Consider the following 23,363-nt stretch of genomic DNA (forward strand, 5'->3'; position numbering starts at 1 on the left):
CATATGTGTTTTTGCCTGGATATTACAAATATTAGGGATGGGCCTCTCCTACTGGCTGGTGCAATACTTCAAAAAAGATAATGAACATGAGTTTTAATTTAAAAAAGTAGATTATTTCTCACTCATTTTAAATCTAAAGGCAAGTGTACAGGAAATTAGTCTCAATGGAAACAGAGAGTGAAACTGACCACTTTGGTTCCCCCTTTTAAGATATGTGAATTGCCTCTCTCAGCAGAGGATGCATTTATTCCGATGTTAATTTGAATGTTTGAAAGTTATTGATATTTTCAATAATGTTGAAGGATCAACAGTAACATTTTGTTTCAGTACGATAAATGTTGAACAGTATTTTAAAAACCAGCAAATTATGTCAGGATCTTGAGGGCTGTTGGGGCTCAGGATTATTATAATAAGCATAACCACAACTCTGAACTATATTAGTTCAATTAAAGACCTGGGCTGTTCAACCAAATAAAAGGCTCCACAAATTTTTTATAGTGCCCAGCCTAGTAAGGGCTCTGGAAGTATTTACTGTATTTTAAAAATTGACTTAATGTTTGGTCATGGTAGCTCATCTAATAGTCCCAAGATAGAGTCAGGCTGAATCTCTTGATGTTTCAATGGCACTGAAGGCCAACCCTAGCTTCCAAAGCCACTGGTTCTGATGATTTGTCAGATACTTTAGTGTGAGAAAGTGGAGCTAACTTTTTCATTTACAGTGAAAGTAGATGCAAGAATGTACTCAAATCAGTGCAGTTTGACTCATATCCAGAAAACTGGCCCACTTCAGTCTCAGCTTCCTAATGGTGTCAGTCCATTTGTTGGACATTGTCCCTTTCGTCTTTGGTGCAGTGGTTTGAACTGGCTTCAGTTGAATAATGCATGACAAAAAAAAAAAAAGCAAAAACAAAAGCAAAACCCCAACAAGCATGATGATTTCTGTTAGATTCTTTCCAGGAGGGTATATTATCTCTCTGTGATTGTAGATGAGTTTGAGAGTGTGTGAATAGAGGAGGAGTTATGTAGTCAGAAGACTGAAAGGTCTCCTGTGACTTTACCTTAAAGCATTGTGGGATTTCCCCTCTAATCTTATTTCCCTACTTTGAATACCCTAATTTGTATTTTATTTGTTCTGTTCCTAAATGGCCTTAAATATCAGTGTTTTTCAAATTGTGAATCTTGACCCATTAGTGGTTGTTAAATTAAATTAGTGGGTGGGAGCAACACTGAAAAATAAAATAGAATGAAACAGAGTAGAAATTATCAGAGCACATCTTAGGCCCCAGAAAGGAATTGTTCCATGGCAAAACTTTTCTTTCAGTTGTGTGTGTATGAGACAGTACTGAAAATTGCTGTAAAATACATTCTTTGCATGGGTTATAATTATGAGGAAAATGTGAAAAAGCGCTGACTTAAGGCATATGGTTTGAGAGTGGATTTTAGGCATGTGATAGGCATTAGGAGTGAGGGGTATAGGGGCAGGAGAACTTCTGTGAATAACTTCCACCACTCTGTATAGGCAGCTGGCCTCCCACTTAGCCTACTCATTAAGGTTATACCTTTTGATGTTGTTCTTTTATACTTGCTTGTAGAGGACCATCTTCAAGTCAAAATATTCTTGAGTGAAAATTAGTTTTGAGCTTGTAAGGTGCTTTTGTCCATGGTCTCCCACTTGATTGTGGATTCTAGATTCTAGATGCTAGGTTCATCCCAGTAAAGAGGCCAGGTTCAACTCTCTGCCTCTAAGGAGGCCTCCAGCAGGATATTCTCTTCCCTGTTTTGATGATTCAGGGTTCATATGGCTACTGCCTTGAAGGGGGTGCACTTAACTTTTGAAGGTATGTTGCTATTACTTGGCCTAAGTAAGGTATTACTGGCCATATGACATCTCCAGTAGTGAAGGGTTGATGTTAGAAAGGAGTGAAACAAGCAGGTGGCACTGGCTCTCAAGAATAAAGGTAACAAGTTGAAGAAGATGGCTCCTGGATGGTAGGCAGTTACATGGAGGCAGGGATGGCCCAGTATCTTATTGCTTACCGGTTCATAGAATATTCCACTGAGGATCACAGACAGACTCAGGCAGCCTGTTACTTTTCAAAGGGACTGTTTTTGGTAGTGTTATTCCACCACCATTCCAGGGGCCCAAGTATTTCATTCTGGAATTGCTAACAATTCCATTCACTCCAAATCAATTGCAATTTATTACAAGCCTACTAGTACTTTTCCCCTGGGGAAGCATTAGAGACAGGGTAGAATGCTTGGATGAAAAGATGGGGGTTTACCTCTTGAGCATTTAATTAGTGGAATCTATTTTCAAGCCTCTTCCATCAAGTAACACCAGCTGATGCCAAGGAGAATGGGAGTCATGTTGGCTTTGTTGTCTCTACTGAAGGCTCCTCGTATTCACCAAAAAAGGCCTTGGAGAAATCTCAAGCCCAGAAGGAGTTAAACTGTGTGTCTGCACAGTGCGGCTTTGTTCTGGCAACATCCCATCAGTTTAGGTCATTTCTGATGACTTCACTCTCCTGGTGACATCAGCTTCTAATCTCCCGAAGGTGAATTCATGTGCGATTGCTTCAAAATACTCACTCCCTGAATTCCAGGCCATTCCCGTTGATATATAGACAGAGCTTGTCTTTTCCAGGCCACAGTCTTGTCTGTACACTGCATTTGTGCTTACCATATCATATTACTGTGTGGACATTATGTCACTAACTGGCACAGCTCAGCTCAAAAATGAAATGCGTTTGTTGCAAGCAAAACCCAAAAGCTAACACCAACTCTCCTGCATCCTACCCCAGGTATAAATGAAAAGATTAGAAGGATGTCTCCACTATATTTTGGGTTGATATTCTAATTATTCTCTCTCTCTGCTCTCTTTATGTGGCCTGAGTATTGATAGTATCTTTCTCATAGTTTGTGGTCCATTATACCCACTAACTCTCAAAAATGTTTGGTTACTGATGGTATGAATTAAATCTAAGACTTTGAAATAACTTAGGTTAGCCTTGTTCTGAAATACCAGTTCTGTGAATGAAAGTAACCCACTTACCTTCTAAAACCATTTCCTATACTTTGCCTTTCAAATGTCATAAAAACATAAAGGGTGGGTAGGAATGCAGCTCAGGCTTATAGGGTGAGTGCCCAGAGTTGGCTTTGACCAAGATGGTGGTGGTGTGCCCTTGCCCAAAGCTGACAGGGGTGTGGATGCCTCTTGGTATTGTGGGACATGGACTGGAAGGGTCCTTGGAGCTTGTCTAGTCTCATAGATGTAAGCACATTTTATACACCTTACTGCCCTTTTCCTATTATGCACAGGCAGCGGTGACACCCAGTTATGTCACCAGGGATTCAGAATGTCACAGTACCTCCCTGAGCCCTGTTGTTCTCCCATAGCTCCCACCCCTGAGGGGAGGGAATGTGTTGTATTTGGGGTCCTATGTCTTCGGCTGGGACCTGAGCCAAGATGGAGCAGAGGACAGGAGCTCCTCTGCAGAGAAGCAGAGTCCTTATACCATTTCCAGGATCCTGTACATCCATTTCTTCTTCTGATTAATGGCTCTTGGCATTCAACCATAGCTTCTGGTGGACAGAACCAGCAGGGTACACGCTGGGGTTTAAAATCATGTCAGGGAAGTTTCATACTAACACAGTATTTTTAAGAGGAGAGACTGGTGTTTAAGCAAACCAATACAATGCCACTCTCACTGTTTATCGTATTTCATATTGAAGGGAAAGAAAGCAAAGAATAGAGCTATTCACCCTTACAAGAGTAGCAGTGCAGTTTTTAAATAGTCATGACCATGTATATTCAGTTTTGGGGTCAGCCTACAGACTACAGGAGTACTGAAAATAGACTCTTTTTACCCCTTCCTCTTCACAAAATAAATGTAGAGGATTTTTTGAGGAAGGAAATAAAGCCACTGGATGACTTGCAAATATATTTTTAAATGCAGGGATGGTTAGGCTTTCTGAGTTTCAGATCTGTTTTAGTTGAGGATGGGGGTGGGGGTGGGAGATTGGCTGCAACAGAGGAAACTGGTGGAATCTTAGTCCAAGATGCTGGCACTATTACCATTCACATCTGCTCAGGATATATGAAGATATCAGATTTTTTAAAGGCCTAATATAAAGGAAACTAACTTTCTTTCTCCTTTTGCTGCATCTCCAAAGAACTAGAAATATTAAAGAAGCCTCTTTACAAACACTTTGTCAAGGCCATTCTCTTCCTCAGTGCATACAGAGAAAAAAGTAGAAGAGAGAACAAAGAAAAGAGCCTCTCACAACCTAATTAAAGTAAGTGAAAAATAAAAAAAAAATCTTCTCTTGTTCCCCTATTTTTACTTATTCTCTTCTGACAGCATAACTATTTACACACACAAACACACACTTTATAATGCACATGCTTTATACACGCCCATATTTATGCCCTTCCCCCAAATAAAGAAGGCCTCCTGAGGAATTGGAATTTCCCATTTCCCTGCTCCCTGAAAGCTCCTTGAGAATAAGAAGGTGGAACCTTCTTATTTGGCTGAGAAGACTGAAGGAACTCCCCTTTTCTAGCAGTAAAATGCCTCACGTGGACAGTAGGGCCATAGTCTCACTTGGGGATAAAAAGGAGTGGTGGACATCTGCCTATTTGGGTGGGGAGAAGGGTGGTTGTAATAAGAAGCCAGCAGTTCATGTGCCCTGTATCTTTCCCCCACACACTGTTGGGGTGGTCCCTGGAGAGGGCGTGCTTTCCTTCTGTTTCTGAGGAGACAGAGAGATGTTTGCCTTTACAGTTGGAGAAGAAGGGATGACAGTGTCTGTAGCAAAGGTCGGTAGTCTGTGCATTGTATCATTACGTTGTTTGCATTTATTCCTGCTTTTTGCAAACTAGCCTTTGATGAGCATGCCTTGCTATCAGTTTGCTGAGTACTTTTCCTCAGGGTGCGACTGCTAAACCACCCAGGCTGTCCATGGTCTCACCAACTCCCCGCACCCCCCGGTGGGAAAATCCTCCCCCTCCCTACCTCCCTCTTGGAGTCTTCTGCGTAAATTAGGCTCATGCCAAGCTCATGCCATGCTCAGGGCTAGCAGCGCCATCACACTAAGATGTAGACTCGGGAAGATGCTGGTGGCTGGAGGTATAGAGGAGAGGAAGCCTGCCCCACAAAGCTGAGGTGCACGTGTACATCCACCAAAGGATGTGTTGGAAGCGTTTGTGTCAGCCAACCCTTCACTGAGGCTCTGCCATCTACTGCCTGTGTTATCCAGAGCAAGAACCACAGCTCCACACAAGATGTTTTATCATTTGTCCTGGAATTCTGGCTCTGAAGGGAAAAAGTTCTTGCTGGAGCCATGAACACCTGCAGCCAATGGGATGATAAACACTGATATAGCTGCACTCACCAAGTATTGGTTTAATTAATAAAAGAACTAATTTGATGAAAAAGTGTTTTGAGGAATCTTCCCTATCTAGACGGCCAGATGAGGGGCTCTGGATAATGAGTATACAGGCATTGCCTCATCTGCCCCATCGCACCGAGTTCCTTTGAGTACGTGATCTGGTCTGAGTTAGACACATTATCTGATGTGACATTCCCACCTAGGACCAGCCACCTCAAGAGGACCTCATGTTAGCCCCGGTGGTCACCAAAGCCTGTAGGCTCCCGGGGGCACTTAGGTCTCAGTATGGCACCTTCACCTTTGTATCCTGTGCCTAGAGCAGAGCCTGGCATACACAGGGAACTGCTTATGGGTTGAATTGTTGGAAATCAACTAAAAATTTGCTATCCAAAATAAACCCCAAACATGAAAACAGAGGCTATAGATAAATCATTAAGTTTCAGCGATCTCAGGGATGCAAAGCATATAGTTTTTTGAAAGGACCCATCTTGATATTCATACCCAAGTCCACCTATTTTCTTCCATTGGATGTTTCAATAGTGTGGTCATGGAGAGGGCTTCCAAAAAGGGCTAAATCTGAGAGTAGGGATCCACAACTTTTCTCCAAAATGAGGGAATCTTAACATAGTATCTTGCTGGTCTGTTTAACCTTTAGTTAAGGAATTCAAGGAGATACCTTTCATAGAGATGGCTTCTCAGGTGATCTTTTTCCTGTAATATCCTCACCTTGCTTTTTAACAAAAAAGCAGTAGCACGTGTTCATTTACGCCACACAATTATTAATGTTGTTTATTCTCTCCCCCAAGCCCCTGGCTCCCTCATCCCCACCCCTGCCACCCTGCACTGCATTGGGATTGCTCCATGAGGACAGTGATCCTGGCTGACTTGTTCACCACTGAGCTTCAACCTCAGCACCTTGCCCAACACCTGGGTAATAGATGATGCTTAACATTATTGTGCTCAATGAATGAATTAGTAGGAATGAGTGATGACTAGGGAAACTACAGTGGTTCCTGCCCTGGCTTGGTTTATCGCACTAGATCCTGACAACTCTCAGCACATGTGAAAAAACAATTTAAAGTCAGTTCTCTGGTGGATCTAGTTTTGGCAGTGGGTGACTGGTGTTTGGCCAACAGCTTCTCATTGTAGGCATTACTCATACATAAGCCATAGAAGACTGCCCAGAGAAGTCTGGTTTTGTTGTTGTTGTTGTTAATTTAGCATTGTAAAAATTGTGGAATATTGCATACATAAAAACTGCATATGACAAGTATGTATAGCTTAATAATACATCATAAATCAAATAATTGTAGAACTACTACCCAGGAAATAGAGCATCACCAGCTTCCAGGAAGCCCCCTTCATGTCCTTCCCCAATCACCAATTCCTTTCTCCCCACAAAGGTAACTACTACCCCAACTTTTATTTTAAAATATCCTTATTTTTCTTTGTTTTACCACTTGAAAATGTTAGCGTTCCCAGATGCTAAGATTTCGTTTGGTTTATTTTTTTTGGACACTATATAAGTAAAGCCACATAGTGTGTGTTTTTATTTTGTCTGCCTTCTTTGGTACACTGTTACTTTTTGGGAGTCATCCATGTTGTTGTGAGTAGATGTAGTTTATTTTTTATTACTGTGTTGTATTCCATTATAATATAAATATACCATAATTTATTTATCTACTCTACTGTTGGACTTTTTTGATGTTTGCCTAGGACAAATAATATTTCTATATATGTATGTATATTTTGGTGGAATTGAGGAGCCATAGGACATGAGTATCTTCAGTGTTACTAGATAATGCCAACCTGTTTTCCAAAATGGTTGTACTCAGTTTTTTCCCCATCAGACATATAGAGAGTTCCCATTGGCCTGCACCTTTGCCGGTATTGATGTAGTCAGTCTTTTTTAAGTTTAGCCATTCCGGTTTTCATTGTGGTTTTTTTTTTTTTTTTTTAAAGATTTTATTTATTTATGTATTAGAGAGCGAGAGAGAGAGAAACAGCATGAGAGGGGAGAAGGTCAGAGGGAGAAGCAGGCTCGCCGCTGAGCTGGGAGCCCGATGTGGGACTCAATCCCGGGACTCCAGGATCATGACCTGAGCCGAAGGCAGTCGCTTAACCAACTGAGCCACCCAGGCGCCCTTCATTGTGGTTTTATTTTCCATTCTCTGATTACCTGTTACCTATGCAGTGGAGTATCTTTTCTTACGTAAGTTAACATTTGGATATTAAATTTTAGAGGTGCCTTTTCAAGTTTCTTCCTCATTTTTTTTCGTACTGGGTTGTTTGTCCTTTTTCTTTTTTAAAAAAGATTTTATTTATTTATTTATCTGAGAGAGAGGGCGAGTAAGTGAGGACAAATCAGGGGAGGGGCAGAGGGAGAGAGAGAATCTCAAGCAGACTCTGCACCGGGCACGAGCCCGACGCAATGCTCAATCTCATGACCCTGAGGTCACACCTGTGCCAAAATCAGGAGTTGGTCGCTTAACTGGCTGCACCACCCAGGCGCCCCTGTTTGTCTTTTTCTTATTGATTTGTAGGAGTTGTTTAAGTATCCTAGATATGAGCCATTTGTTGGGTATATATGCAAATATCTTCTTGTACTATGTGATTTCTTAATGGTATCTTTCAATGAGTAGAAATTCTTAATTTTAATGGAGTCAGTTTGATCTGTTTTTCTTTACAGTTAATGCCTTTTGTGTTCTCTTTAAGATATCTTTCTCTACCCAGAGATTATGAATATATTTATCAATATTATATTCTAAAAGGTTATTGTTTTATCTTTTTTGTTTGATCTATAGTCCACCTGGAATTGATTTTTGTGTATAGAGTGAGAAAGGGGGTTGAATTTTAACTTTTTTTCCATATTGATATTCTATTGCACCATTTTTGTCATAAATCTTTCTGGACTATTCTATTTCATTAGTCTATTTGTCTATTTTTAGGCTAATTTTACAGTGCTTTATTTACTGTGCTTTTTAGTTAGTCTTGATGTCGAGTAGATGGAGTCTTCCAAAATTATTTCTTAAAAACAGTATCTTAACTATTACAGGCTTTTGCATTTGTATGTTAAGTATTGGAATCAGCTTATCAAATCTTTCCTCTTCATCTTCAAAGTTGAGATATTGATGGGGATTTCATAGAATCTATAGATCAATTTAGAGAGAACTCATCTCTTTACTATCAAGTCTTCAAATCTGAGAACAAGTTCTCTGTTTTTTTTTAGACCTTTATTTTTCTCAACAATATTTGGGTTTTCTGAGTTATTTTTTTATATGGTGTAAGTTACGTAATGAAGTTAATTTTTGCATCTAGACATCCAATTGTTCCTTTTCACCGTTTGTTAAAAGGCTATTGTTTTTCCATTGAATTGACTTTGTACCTTTGTTGAAAATCAGTTGTCAGTATATGTTTGCATCTATTTCTGGACCTTCTCTTCTATTCCAGTGATCTATCTGTCATCTTTATGCCTATACCACACTATGTTGTTTACTATAATTTTATAAGTCTTAAAATCAAGTAGTGTAAATCCTCCAACTTTGTTCTTATTTTTTGAAATTTTTCTAGCTACCCAGGTCCTTTGCATTTCCATATGAATTTTAGAAGCAGTTGTTACTTTCTACAAAAGTGCCCACTGAGATTTTGATTGGGATTGTGTGTTGCATCTATAGATCAGCTTAGCAAAATGTGACATCTTAAAAATACTGAGTACTTCAATTCATGAACAAGATATAGTTCTCCATTCATTTTGACCTTCTTAAATTCTCTCAGCAATGTTTTGTTATTTTTCTAAGGTTTTCATATTTTTTTAAGTTACTGTGCATATTTTTAAAATTTCATGTTCTGATTATTCATTGCTTGTATGTAGAAACATGATTAATTCTTATATATTGATATTATAATACTGCAACATTGCTGTATTAGTTAGCTCATTATTACTTCTAGTACCTTCTTTGTACATTCTATCAGATCTCCACCCAGATGATCATGTCATCTTCTTTTTACTTCTCTCTTTCCAATCTTTATGCCTTTAATTTCTCTTTCTTATCTTATTGCACTGGTTATAACCTTCAGTATAGTGTTGAATAAAAGAAGTGAAAGTAGATATTCCTGATCTTAGAGGAAAGGAATCCACACTACTAAGTGGAATGTTGACTCTAGGATTTTTGTAGATATCCTGTGTCCATTTGAGGAAGTTCCTTTCTATTCCTAGTTTTCCTGGGAGTTTTTATAAGAATCAAGGTTGGACTTTGTCATATACTTTTTATAGATGTATTGAAATGATACATGGTTTTTCTTTTTTTTATTTGTTGATATGGTGAATTACATTGATTGATTTTTGAATGTTAAATCAGCCTTGTATTCCTGGCACAAACCCTACTTGGTTATGATGTTTTATCCTTTTTACCTATTGTTGAATCTGATTCGCCAAAACTGTGTTTAGAATTTTTGTATCTATATTAGGATATTGACTGTAGTTTTCTCGTAATGTCTTTGGTTTTGCTATCACTGTAATGATGACTTCAAAGAATAAATTGGGAAACATCCCCTCTTCTTTAACTTTCTGGAAGAGTCTGTGTAGAAATAGTATTGTTTCTTCCTTAAATGTTCAGTTGAATTTACCAGTAAAGCTATTTGGGCCAGGGCTTATCTTTATAGAAGAGTTTTAACCACAAATTTAACTTTTTAAGAAACTATGGCAACTTTTCAGTAACTTATTTATTTTTGTTCGAGTTTTGATGATTTGTGTTTTTCAAGGAGTTCATTCGTTTCACTTAAATTGTCAGATTGGCATAAAGTTTTTACACTTCCTTCTTTTCCTTTTAATATCTGTTGTATCTGTAATGATGTTACTTCTCTCCTTGCTGATATTCATAATTTGTGTCTTCTTTTTTCCCCTTCTTAGTCTGGGTAGAGCTTTGTCCATTTTATTGAACTTTCCAAAGAGCGAGCTTTTGGTTTCATTAATTTTCTCTATTGTTTTCCTTTTTACTATTTTATTGATTTCTCTTCTGATATTTTTTACTTGCTTACTTTAAGTTGGAGCTTTATGCTATTCATTTGATTTTTTTTCTAATGTAGGGATTAGGGCTATAGATTTCCCTTTAAATTATGCCTGTAACAGCATCTCATGCATTTTGATATATTACATATTAATTTTCATTCAGTTCAGATACTTTCTAATGTCCCTTTTGATTTTTGTTTTTGATCTATGGGTTACTTACACATATTTTATTTAGTTTCTTAATATCTGGGAGATAATTCTGTTATTTTCCAGAGATAATTCTGTTATTGATTTCTAATTTAATTCTGGTGGTCAGAGAACATATTTTGTATGCCTCATGTCTTTTCAAATTTGAGATTTTTTATAGCCAAGAATATGATCTATTTCAGGAATGGTCTGTATGAACTTGAAAAAAAAATGTGTATTTGCTGTTTGGTGGATTGTTCCAGAAATATCAATTATATCAAGTTGGTTGATTGTGTTTTTCAAATGTATATCCTTACTGACTTTCCCTCTATTTAGTCAATTATTGAGAGAGTGTATTGAAATGTCTGACCATCATTGTGGATTGGTCTTTCCCTCTTTTTTTTCTTTATGCATTTTAAGTTCTGTCACTGAGTATAAAAATTTAAGATTCCTGGGCGCCTGGGTGGCTCAGTTGGTTAAGCGACTGCCTTCAGCTCAGGTCATGATCCTGGAGTCCTGGGATCGAGTCCCGCATCGGGCTCCTTGCTCTGCGAGGAGTCTGCTTCTCCCTCTGACCCTCCCCCCCTCATGCTCTCTCTCTCTCTCAAATAAATAAATAAAATCTTTAAAAAAAAAAAAAAATTTAAGATTCCTATGTCCTACTGATTAATTGATTTGTCAGCTTTATCCCCCTCCAGATATTTCTTTCTCTAAAATTTACTTTGTCAGATATTAACATAGCCACTCCAGTTTTTGAAAAATTTGTGTTAGCTTGATATATCTTCTTCTAGCCTTTTAACTTGTAATCTATTTGTGACTTTGTGTATAAAGTGTGGTTCTTTTTGGCAGCATATAGCTGGATCTTGCTTTTTGAAATCAAATCTGGAAATCTGTGCCTGTTAATAGGAATATTTAGACCATATATATAACTATTGATATAGTTAGGTTGAAATCTACCACTTTGCTCTTTGTCTTCTATCTGTCCCATTTCTTCTATGTTCCCCTTCTCTTCTTTCATTGTTATTATTTGTTGTTGTTTTGGGGGAGGAGCAAAGGGAGAGGGAGAGAGAGAGAAAAACACGGGGCACAATCTCATGACCCTAAGATCAGGACCTGAGCTGAAATCAAGAGTTGGATGCTTAACTGACTGAGCCACCCAGGCGCTCCAGATTTGAGTATTTTTTATGACTCCATTTATCTCCTTTTTGGTGTATTAGATACAATAATTCTTTTTCATTATTTTCATAGTTTCTTTAAGACTTTGGTATGCATTCTTAACACTGTCTATTTTTGAATGATATTATACCACTTCATGTGTAGCATTCTTCCATTTCTCCCCTCTTGGCCTTCATGGTATTGTTATCACACATTTTGCTTAATCATATATAAGCCTACCATATCTTATTATTTTTGTTTAAAGCATGAATTATGTTTTACAGGATTTAAACACTATTGGAAACATCTTACACATTGATCCATGTAGTTACTGTTAACCCTAACTCTAACCCTAACCCTAACCCTAGGTACTCTTCATTCCTTTGTGTAGATCCATATTTCCTTCTGCCTCAAGGACTTCCTTAACATTTTTGTAGTGTGAGTCTATTGGTGATGAATTTGTTCAGCTTTATGTGTCTGAAAATGTCTTTATTCCACCTTTGGGCTTTTTTTTCTCTTTTTAAAGATTTATTTATTTATTTATTTATTTACTTACTTACTTACTTTAAAGATTTTATTTATTTATTTGACAGAGAGAGACACAGCAGGAGAAAGGGAACAGAAGCAGAGGGAGTGGGAGAAGGAGAAGCAGACTCCCCGCCAAGCAGGGAGCCTGATGCGGGGCTTGATCCCAGGATCCTGGGATCATGACCTAAGCCGAAGGCAGACGCTTAATGACTGAGTCACCCAGGCGCCCCAATATTTATTTATTTTAGAGAGAGAGAGAGAGAGAGCATGAGCAGGAGGGGCAGAGGGAGAGGGAGAGAGAATCTCAAGCAGACTTTGCACTGAGCGTGGAGCCTGATGCAGGGCTCAGTCTCACAATGCTGAGATCACAACCTGAGCCAAAACTGAGTCAGATGCTTAACTGATTGTGCCACCTAGGCACCCCATCCTACCTTTGTTTTTGAAAAATATTTCCATTGGGCATGGAATTCTAATTTAATTCAGCTTTCTTTTATTTTTTCCTGCAACTTTATACCATTTGACTAACACCTCCCCGTTTTCCCCACACTCCTCAGCTCCTGGTCATAACCATTCTATTCTGTGCTTCTGTAAGTTTGACTTTTTTTTTTTAAGAATCCATATATAAATGAGATCATGTAGTATTTGTCTTTCTCTGTCTGGCTTATTTCACTTCACATAATGTCCTCCAGGTTGATCCATGTTGGTGCAAATGGCAGAAATTCCTTCTTTCTCATGACTAAATAATATTCCTTTGTCTCCTATTCACCTGTTAATTTTCTCAGTCCAGTTATCAAAATCCAAACCCAAAGCATGCTTTTCTCTGACTTTTCTGCCACCAATTTTATTAACACCCTCATTTGTTCACTAAGGAATTTGGAAATCATATGAATCTTTTCTTAGCACGTTAACTTTATTCCTCACCTTACATGAAGACTGGATTTCCCATGATGGTGTTGCTTCTCCAGAAACTCATGCAAGTGGAGAATACTCATAGTTTCTCTCAGGCTCACTTTGATCAATTAGTCAATCTTGAGTCATTTATCTGACTACTCTCTGGGCCCCCTTGGATAATCATTGTTATCAAAATTTAAATTCTTGTTTCTTCCTTGTTGTTTTGCCATCCTTACCTCCAGGAAGCACTTGCTGATTAGACCCATAGTGAAGGTTCCCAATCTCAGCTGAATTTCAATATCACTCAGATACCATTTGACTTAGTCCTACTTAACCACTTTTTCATAGTCCACAGTGGCTGTTCAGGTCACTCAGGTTTTTCACATCTCCCTTCCATTCTAAGATTATCAGGTTCACTTATTGTACCTTTACTGATGCCCTGCTACATGTTTAATCCTCTGTTTGGCACTAGTTATATAAAGGGCCCTTGACTTCAAGGATCCCATAATTTTATAAAACAAGAAGAGTAGGACTGAAAGAATAACTTCCAAGAGAAATGATGGTGCAGAGAATGATATAGACAGAATCAAAGTAACAAAAACAAGCTCTAATGTTTCACTAACAGAGGTATGCATATACATGAATATATATCATATTATATACATATATACATATTTCACCTTTCTTTTATCCGTTCATCTGTCAATGGACACTTGGGTTGTTTCTATATTTTGGCTATTGTGAATAATGCTTTAATGAACATGAGTGCAGATATCTCTTTGAAATATTGATTTCATTTCCTTTAAATATATGCCCAGAAGTGGGATTGCTGGATCATATGGTAGTTCTATTTTAAATTTTTTAAGGAATCTCTATACTGTTTTCCATAATGGCTGTAACCATTTACATTCCCATCAACAGTGCACAGACTCTTTTCTGCATAGCCACATCAACACTTGTTATCTTTTGTCTTTTTGATTATAATCATTTTAATAGGTGTGAGGTGATACTTTATTGTGTTTTTGATTTGCATTTCCCTGGTAATTAGTGATATTCAGTATCTTTTCATATATCTGTTGGCCATTTGTAAGTCTTCTTTTGAGAAATGTCAATTCATGTCCTTTACCCATTCTTTAATCTGGTTTTTTGTTTTCTTGTTATTGAGTTGAGTTCCTTATATATTTTGGATATTAACCCCTTATCAGATGTATGGTTTGCAAATATTTTCTCTTATTTCATGGGTTGCTTCTTCACCTTGCTGATTGTTTCCTTTGCTGTGCTGAAACCTTTTAGTTTGATGCAATTCCATTTGTCTATTTTTGCTTTTGTTGCTAATGCTTTTGGGGTCATATCCAAAAAAGTAATTGTCTACATCATTGTCAGGTAGCTTTTTTCCTTGTGTTTTCTTCTAATAGTTTTATGGCTTTAGGTCCTATATTTAAGTCTTTAATCTATTTTGAGTTGAATTTTGTATATGGAGTGAGATAAGGGCCTAATTTCATTCTTCTGCATGTGGAAAACCAGTTTTCTCAACATCATTTATTGAAGAGATTGTCCTTGCCTTATTATTATTATTTTTTTAATTTTAAAGATGTTGATCTACTATGTTCTTGTTTGCATTATTTCTAACAAGAAATTTTCTGTCAGTCTTGTCTTTGTTCCTATGGCTTTTTCTTTCTTTTTTTTTTAATTTTATTATGTTATGTTAGTCACCATACAATACATCATTAGTTTGTGATGTAGTGATCCACAATCCATTGTTTTCGTATAACACCCAGTGCTCCATGCAGTACGTGCCCTCCTTAATACCCATCACCAGGCTAACCAATCTCCCCTCCCCCCTCCCCTCTAAAACCCTGTTTGTTTCTCAGGTCCATAGTCTCTCATGGTTCATCTCTCCCTCCAATTCCCCCCGCCCATTTTTCCCTTCCTTCTCTTAATGTCCTCCATGTTATTCCTTATGTTCCACAAATAAGTGAAACCATATGATAATTGACTTTCTCTGCTTGACTTATTTCACTTAGCATAATCTCCTCCAGTCCCATCCATGTTGATGTAAAAGTTGGGTATTCATCTTTTCTGATGGCTGAGTAATATTCCATTGTATATATGGACCACATCTTCTTTATCCATTCATCTGTTGAAGGGCATCTCGGCTCTTTCCACAGTTTGGCTATTGCGGACATTGCTGCTATGAACATTGGGGTGCATATGGCCCTTCTTTTCACTGCATCTGTGTCTTTGGGGTAAATACCCAGGAGTGCCATTGCTGGGTCATAGGGTAGCTCTATTTTTAAATTTTTGAGGAACCTCCACACTGTTTTCCAAAGTGGCTGTACCAACTTGCATTCCCACCAACAGTGTAAGAGGGTTCCCCTTTCTCCACAACCTCTCCAACATTTGTTGTTTCTTTCCCTGTCCATTTTTGCCATTCTAACTGGTGTAAGGTGGTATCTCAGTGTGGTTTTGATTTGGATTTCCCTGATGGCTAATGATGATGAACATTTTTTCATGTGTCTGTTAGCCATTTGTATGTCTTCTTCAGAGAAGTGTCTGTTCATCTCTCCTGCCCACTTTTTGACTTGATTATTTGTTTTTTGGGTGTTGAGTTTGAGAAGTTCTTTATAGATCTTGGATACCAGCCTTTTATCTGTAGTGTCATTTGCAAATATCTTCTCCCATTCTGTGGGTTGCCTCTTTGTTTTGTTGACTGTTTCCTTTGCTGTGCAGAAGCTTTTTATCTTGATGAAGTCCCAAAAGTTCATTTTTGCTTTTGTTTCACTAGCTTTTGGAGATGTATCTTGAAAGAAGTTGCTGTGGCCGATGTCAAAGAAGTTACTGCCTATGTTCTCCTCTAGGATTTTGATGGATTCCTGTCTCACATTGAGGTCTTTCATCCACTTTGAGTTTATCTTTGTGAATGGTGTTAGAGAATGGTCGAGTTTCATTCTTCTGCATGTGGCTGTCCAATTTTCCCAGCACCATTTATTGAAGAGACTGTCTTTTTTCCATTGCATGTTTTTTCCTGCTTTGTCAAAGATTATTTGACCATAGAGTTGAGGGTCCATATCTGGGTTCTCTATTCTGTTCCATTGGTCTGTATGTCTGTTTTTGTGCCAGTACCATGCTGTCTTGGTGATCACTGCTTTGTAATATAGCTTGAAATCGGGCAATGTGATGCCCCCGCTTTGTTTTTCTTTTTCAACATTTCCTTGGTGATTCGGGATCTTTTCTGATTCCATACAAATTTTAGGATTGTTTGTTCCAGCACTTTGAAAAATGTCATTGGAATTTTGATCGGGATGGCACTGAAGGTATAGATTGCTCTGGGTAGCATAGACATTTTAACAATGTTTATTCTTCTGATCCATGAGCATGGAATATTTTTCCATCTTTTTGTGTCTTCTTCAATTTCTTTCATGAGTGTTTTGTAGTTCCTAGAGTATAGATCCTTTACCTCTTTGGTTAGGTTTATTCCGAGGTATCTTATGGTTTTTGGTGCTATTGTAAATGGAATCGTTTCTTTAATTTCTCTTTCTACAGTTGCGTTGTTAGTGTATAAGAAAGCAGCTGATTTCTGTGCATTGATTTTGTATCCTGCCACATTACTGAATTGCTGGATGAGTTCTAGTAATTTGGGGGTGGAGTCTTTTGGGTTTTCCACATAAAGTATCATGTCGTCTGCGAAAAGAGAGAGTTTGACTTCTTCTTTGCCAATTTGAATACCTTTTATTTCTTTTTGTTGTCTGATTGCTGTTGCTAGGACTTCTAGTACTATGTTGAACAACAGTGGTAAGAGTGGGCACCCTTGACGTGTTCCTGATCTTAAGGGAAAGGCTCTCAGCTTTTCCCCATTGAGGATGATATTCGCTGTGGGTTTTCATAGATGGATTTTATGAGCTTGAGGAATGTTCCCTCTATCCCTATACTCTGGAGAGTTTTAATCAGGAAAGGATGTTGTATTTTGTCAAATGCTTTTTCTGCATCAATTGAGAGGACCATATGATTCTTCTCCCTCCTCTTATTAATGTGTTCTATCACATTGATTGATTTGTGAATGTTGAACCACCCTTGCATCCCGGGGATAAAACCCACTTGGTCGTGGTGGATGATCCTTTTAATGTATTGTTGGATCCTATTAGCTAGGATTTTGTTGAGGATTTTGGAAGCCATATTCATCAGGGATATCGGTCTGAAATTCTCCTTTTTGATGGGGTCTTTGCCTGGTTTGGGGATTAAGGTAATGCTGGCCTCATAGAATGAGTCTGGAAACTTTTCTTCTCTTTCTATTTTTTGAAACAGCTTCAGCAGAATAGGTATTATTTCTTCTTTGAATATTTGGTAGAATTCCCCAGGGAATCCATCAGGCCCTGGACTTTTGTTTTTTGGGAGGTTTTTGATCACTGCTTCAATCTCGGTACTGGTTATTGGCCTATTCAGGTTGTCAATTTCTTCCTGTTTCAGTCTTGGCAGCTTATAGGTTTCCAGGAAGGCCTCCATTTCATCCAGGTTGCTCAGTTTATAGGCATATAGTTGTTGATAATAATTTCTAATAATTGTTTCTATTTCCTTGGTGTAGGTCGTGATCTCTCCCCTTTCATTCATAATTTTATTAATTTGGGTCCTTTCTCTCTTCTTTTGGATAAGTCTGGCCAGTGGTTTATCAATCTTATTAATTCTTTCAAAGAACCAACTTCTAGTTTCATTGATCTGATCTACTGTGTTTCTGGTTTCTAATTCATTGATTTCTGCTCTAATTTTAATTATTTCTCTTCTAATCCGTGGCTTAGGCGTCGTTTGTTGCTTTTTCTCTAGTTCTTTAAGGTATAGAGTTAGTTGGTGAATTCGGGATTTTTCTATTTTTTTGAGTGAGGCTTGGATGGCTATGTATTTCCCCCTTAGGACCGCCTTTGCAGTATCCCATAGGTTTTGGACCGATGTGTTTTCGTTCTCATTGATTTCCATGAATTGTTTAAGTTCTTCTTTGATTTCTTGGTTGACCCAAACATTCTTGAGCAGAGTGGTCTTTAGCTTCCAAGTGTTTGAATTTCTGCCAGATTTTTTCTTGTGATTGAGTTCCAGTTTTAGAGCATTGTGGTCTGAGAATATGCAGGGAATAATCTCAGTCTTTTGGTATCGGTTGAGACCTGATTTGTGACCCAGTATATGGTCTATTCTGGAGAGAGTTCCATGTGCGCTCGAGAAGAATGAGTATTCTGTTGTTTTAGGGTGGAATGTTCTGTAAATATCTATGAGGTCCATCTGGTCCAATGTATCATTCAAAGCTCTTGTTTCCTTGTTGATTTTCTGCTTAGATGATCTGTCCATTGCTGAGAGTGGAGTATTGAGGTCTCCTACAATTAACATATTGTTATCAATATGACTCTTTATTTTGGTTAACAGTTGGCTTATGTAGATGGCTGCTCCCATGTTGGGGGCATAGATATTTACAATTGTTAGATCTTTTTGTTGGATAGACCCTTTAAGAATGATATAGTGTCCTTTTGTGTCTCTTATTACAGACTTTAGTTTAAAATCTAGTTTGTCTGATATAAGAATTGCTACCCCAGCTTTCTTTTGAGGTCCGCTGTCATGGAAGATAGATCTCCATCCCTTCACTTTCAGTCTGGATGTATCTTTAGGTTCAAAATGAGTCTCTTGTAGACAGCATATGGATGGGTCCTGTCTTTTTATACAATCTGCAACCCTGTGCCATTTTATGGGAGCGTTTAGGCCATTCACGTTGAGAGTGATTATTGAAAGATATGAATTAATTGTCATCATGTTGCCTGTGAAGACGTTGTTTTTATAGATTGTCCCTGTAAATTGCTGTTGTAGATCACTCTTGGGGTCTCTCTCCTTTTATAGAACCCCCCTTAATATTTCTTGCAGGGCCGGCTTAGTGGTCACATATTCTTTCAACTTCTGCCGGTCGTGGAAGCTCTGCATCTCTCCATCCATTCTAAATGAAAGCCTTGCCGGATAAAGTATTCTTGGCTGCATGTTCTTCTCATTTAGTACCCTGAATACATCTTGCCAGGCCTTTCTGGCTTGCCAGGTCTCTGTGGATAGGTCTGACGTTATTCTGATGTTCCTTCCTCTGTACATAAGGAATCTCTTCCCCCTAACTGCCCTTAAGATGGTTTCCTTGGTTCTAAGATTTGCAAGTTTTACTATTACATGCCGGGGTGTTGGCCTGTTTTCCTTGATCTTAGGAGGGGTCCTCTCTGCCTCTAGGACTCGAATGTTTGTTTCATTCCCCAGATTAGGGAAGTTCTCAGCTACGATTTGCTCAAATACATCTTCTAGCCCTCTCTCTCTCTCCACTCCCTCCGGGATTCCAATGATTCTGACATTGGAATGCCTCATGGTGTCACTTATTTCTCTGATTCTATTTTCATGGATTCTGAGTTGTTTTTCCCTGGCCTCCTCTTTTCCCTTTTTATCTATTATAGTGTCTTCCAGATCGCTTATTCTCTCTTCTGTCTCAGTTACCCTAGCTGTTAGATTATCTAGATTGGATTGGATCTCATTGATAGCATTTTTAAGTTCTGCCAATTCCCCTTTTATTTCTGCCCTTAGAGACTCTATGTTGCCATTAATTGATTTCTCCATTCTAGCCATTGTCTTCACAATTGCTAGCCTGAATTCCATCTCCGACATCTTGGTTATATCTGCCTCCATTTGTAAATCTGCAGCATAAGTCATAATCTCTGAGTCTTTTCTGTTTTGGGGGCTCCTCCTCCTAGTCATTCTGTTGATGGGTGTTTGAGGGAATGTATAGAGTCCAAATTATTGACCAGAACCCAAGCAAGATGCACCTGTTTTCTTGGGACCTTAGGGTTGCTGGCCTCTTGTTTTCCCAGCCTGTCTTCTGCGGGAGGGGCCTGCCGCACTGTTACTCAGGCAACCCTGTTCGGGCGGAGTTGCCCTGCGCCCCTGTGGCGGGGGATGGGCTCAGTGGGAATCAGTCTTTGGGGCTTTTGTTCTCTGGCGCCTTTCCCTGGCTGCTTTCCGCGTCTCTTCTGCGAGTCAGAGCAGAAGAGACCGTTTCCAACCCTCTGCCTCAGAGCAGAGAGACCTCAGTCTGTTCTTCAGTGAGCTCTCCAGGCCACACTGTCTCCGTTTTTGACCGTGCTGCTATAAACTGCAGCGTCCTGGGTTGTGCGCCCCTCCGCAGCGCTCCCAGTCCTGCCTCCAGGTCAGGCCCGTCTCTGCCCTTTGTGCTGCTAAAACTGCCAGCCGCTCCCAATTCGCACCCACATGACTCTTCCGCTTGGGGTTTCCACCCCTGGGGGTTGCAGTTCACCGGCCGGACCCAGCGCACCAGGTTTCCATCTCGGAGGCTGCAGTTCCCGTGCGTGTGACCATCGCTCCGGGTTTCTGTCCGGAGGGCTGCGGTTCGCATGGGTGCAACCCCGCCGGTCTGGTCCTCCACCCTGGGGGCTGCCCTAAAGTCCTTTCCCGATGCTACTGGTCTGCGAGTCTGTGCCCCCTCCGCAGGGCAGGAGGCTGTCACTCACTGGCGGTGTAGGATCCCCATGTCCAGGCTCCCTCCCGCTGCCGTTTATCCTCCGATATCTGCACGCAGAATCACGGCTCTCCGCTTCGTACCTCAAAACCAACCGCCTGCGATATTCTGTTTGTAGAGATCCAGATCTTCTTACATCTCAGGCTGGTTTCTTGGGTGCTCAGAGTGGTCTGGTAGATATCCAGCTCAATTCCGGGGATCAGTTGAAATAGGGTCCCCTACTCCTCCGCCATCTTTCCCCCCTCCTTATGGCTTTTTCTATGGCTGCTTTCAAATTTGTTTTTTATCTACCAGGGGTTTCGAGCAATTTGATTATGATGGGTTTTGGTGTAGTTTTCCTTATATTTCTTGTCCTTGAGGTTTATTGAGCTTCTTGGATATGTGGATTTGATTTTCATCAAGTCTGGAAAACATTTGAATCATTATTTCTTTGACGTTATTTTGGCATTATTTTTCCTGCTTCCTTTCTATGTCTTTCATTGGGGACTCCAGTTACCTGTATATTAGACAGTTTGAAGTTGTACTGTAGTTTACTCTTAATTATTTTTAAACTCTTTTTTCTAAGTGTTTTATTTCAGTGATATTTTCTTCTCAGTGTTTTATCTGCTGAATTTCTTCCAGTGTAGTTTTCATCTCTAGAAGTTTGACTTTTTAAAATATATTTTGTTTCTATTTAACTTTTTGAATTTATGGAATATACTTATTCTTTTAAAAGCTGTTGTCTGTTAATTTTAACATCTGTGTCAGTTTGGGGTTGGTTGATTTTTTTCCTCAATACTTTCCTGTTTCTTTGCATGCCTTTTTTTTTTAAAAAAGGGCTTGTTAGCATTTAATGAACCTCCCACTGCGTGGCTTCAAGCTACCAGGACACAGGGTCCCCCCCCCCCGCCCGCCGGCCCCATACCCTTAATCTTCTCTTTAGCTCTTCCACTGAAGAGTTTGGCCTTCATGATGACAAGCTGTTTTGGGAGTTGTCCCTTCCCCAAAACTTTGAAATAGCCTGATTGTGCCACATCAATGATAGGAACAGCTCCAGTCTTGTTTTTGGCAGCATTTACCTGTGTCTGCTTACTGACCAAGGTCCATAGTTTATCCAGGTTAACATTTGGGCAGAAGCTTTGGTTCCTCTTTAAGTGGTGATGCCTCATACCCACTTTTCCAGAATAATCTGGGTGATATTTGTGGAAGTTGATCTTGTGATGATGCATGCTGTTGGCATCACCCAGGCCTTCTGGGTGCTTCCAGTGCTTGCTGATGTGGCCTTGGCCTTGGCTCATGTGGCCTTGAAGTTTTCAGGTCTTCTTCAGTCTGGGTGGCATGTTGGCAGCCCAGATGAAAGAGCATGCCCAATATTTTTTGATAGAATATAAGACATAAATTTTCCACTGCTGGGTTCTGACTGTGTTTTTTTTTTTTAGATTTTATTTATTTGAGAGAAAGAGCACAGAGGGAGAGTGAGAGGGAGAAGCAGACTCCCCACTGAGCAGGGAGCCTGATGTGGGGCTCGATCCCAGGACGCTGGGATCATGACCCGAGCCAAAGGCAGATGCCCAACCGACTGAGCCACCCAGGCGCCCCTGTGTTTTTATTCTTATAAATTTCTTGAGCTTTTTCTGTGATGGAATGCAGTTTAAGTTTCTTAGAAACTGATCCTTTTAAAATCTTACTTTTAATATTTGTTAGGTGGGACTAGAACACTGTTTAATCTAGGACTAATTATTTCCCGCTACTGAGGTAAGAACTTTTTGAATACCCTATTTAATTTCTTTAAATTATGAAGTTTTCCAATCTGGCTGGTGGGGACAATCAGTTTTCCTGTCCTCATGTGAGAGCTCCAGGGGCTTTTCTTTTTCTTTCTTTCTTTCTTTCTTTCTTTCTTTCTTTCTTTCTTTCTTTTTCTTTTTTCTTTCTTTCTTTCGTCCTTCCTCCCTCCCTCCCTCCCTCCGTCCCTCCCTCCCTTCCTTCCATCCTTTTTAGAGAGACAGCAAGAGAGGGAACACAAGCAGGGGGAGTGGAGAGGGAGAAGCAGGCTTCCTGCCGAGCAGGGAGCCCGATGTAGGGCTCAATCCCAGGACCCTGAGATCATAACCTGAGCCGAAGGCAGACACTTAAGGACTGAGCCACCCAGAACCCCCCCCCTTTTTTTAAATCTTTAAACCTGTTGGTTTATTTACTTGGGATTTTTTATTTATACAACATTCACACAAATACATTCTCATAAAGAATCAAGTAATAAAAAGAGTATGGAGGAGAAGAGCAGCTCACTTTATGGCTGGTCATGGTATCATTTTCTCCTCTCAAAAGTAATTGCTGTCAATATTTTGTTGTAACTCTTTCTAGTTACCTCTTTATGCATCTTCATATGCATATATGTCCATACACATTGATATCACACTTTTTTCTGCTTACCACAAGGTCTTGATGATCTTTTCCTATTAGTACTGAAGACCTTCAACACTGAATACCCCATATTCCACTTTTGAATAATCTCTCTCTGTCTGCTTCTGGTCTGTTGGGACATTCCCATGTTCTCACACCTGTGTTTTCTCCCTCAATGATAGCTCATGGGATTCCAGCACCTGGCATGAACCTGTAGGTAGGCCCTTCCTTTTCCTGGTGATGGTGATGCATCTAAGTCCCCCACAGAACTGTGAGCTCCATAGCATGGAGACT

At 39.4% G+C, this 23,363-nt stretch overlaps 1 pseudogene; it reads right to left on the bottom strand.

Annotated features, from left to right (window-relative positions):
• Positions 1–21,544: 21,544 nt before the first annotated feature.
• Positions 21,545–22,009, bottom strand: LOC116631460 (annotated as a pseudogene).
• Between the last annotated feature and the right edge of the window lie 1,354 nt (positions 22,010–23,363).

The sequence above is a fragment of the Phoca vitulina genome, unplaced genomic scaffold (assembly GCF_004348235.1).
Source record: "Phoca vitulina isolate PV1807 unplaced genomic scaffold, GSC_HSeal_1.0 scaffold5, whole genome shotgun sequence".
NCBI classification, from domain to species: Eukaryota; Metazoa; Chordata; class Mammalia; order Carnivora; family Phocidae; genus Phoca; species Phoca vitulina.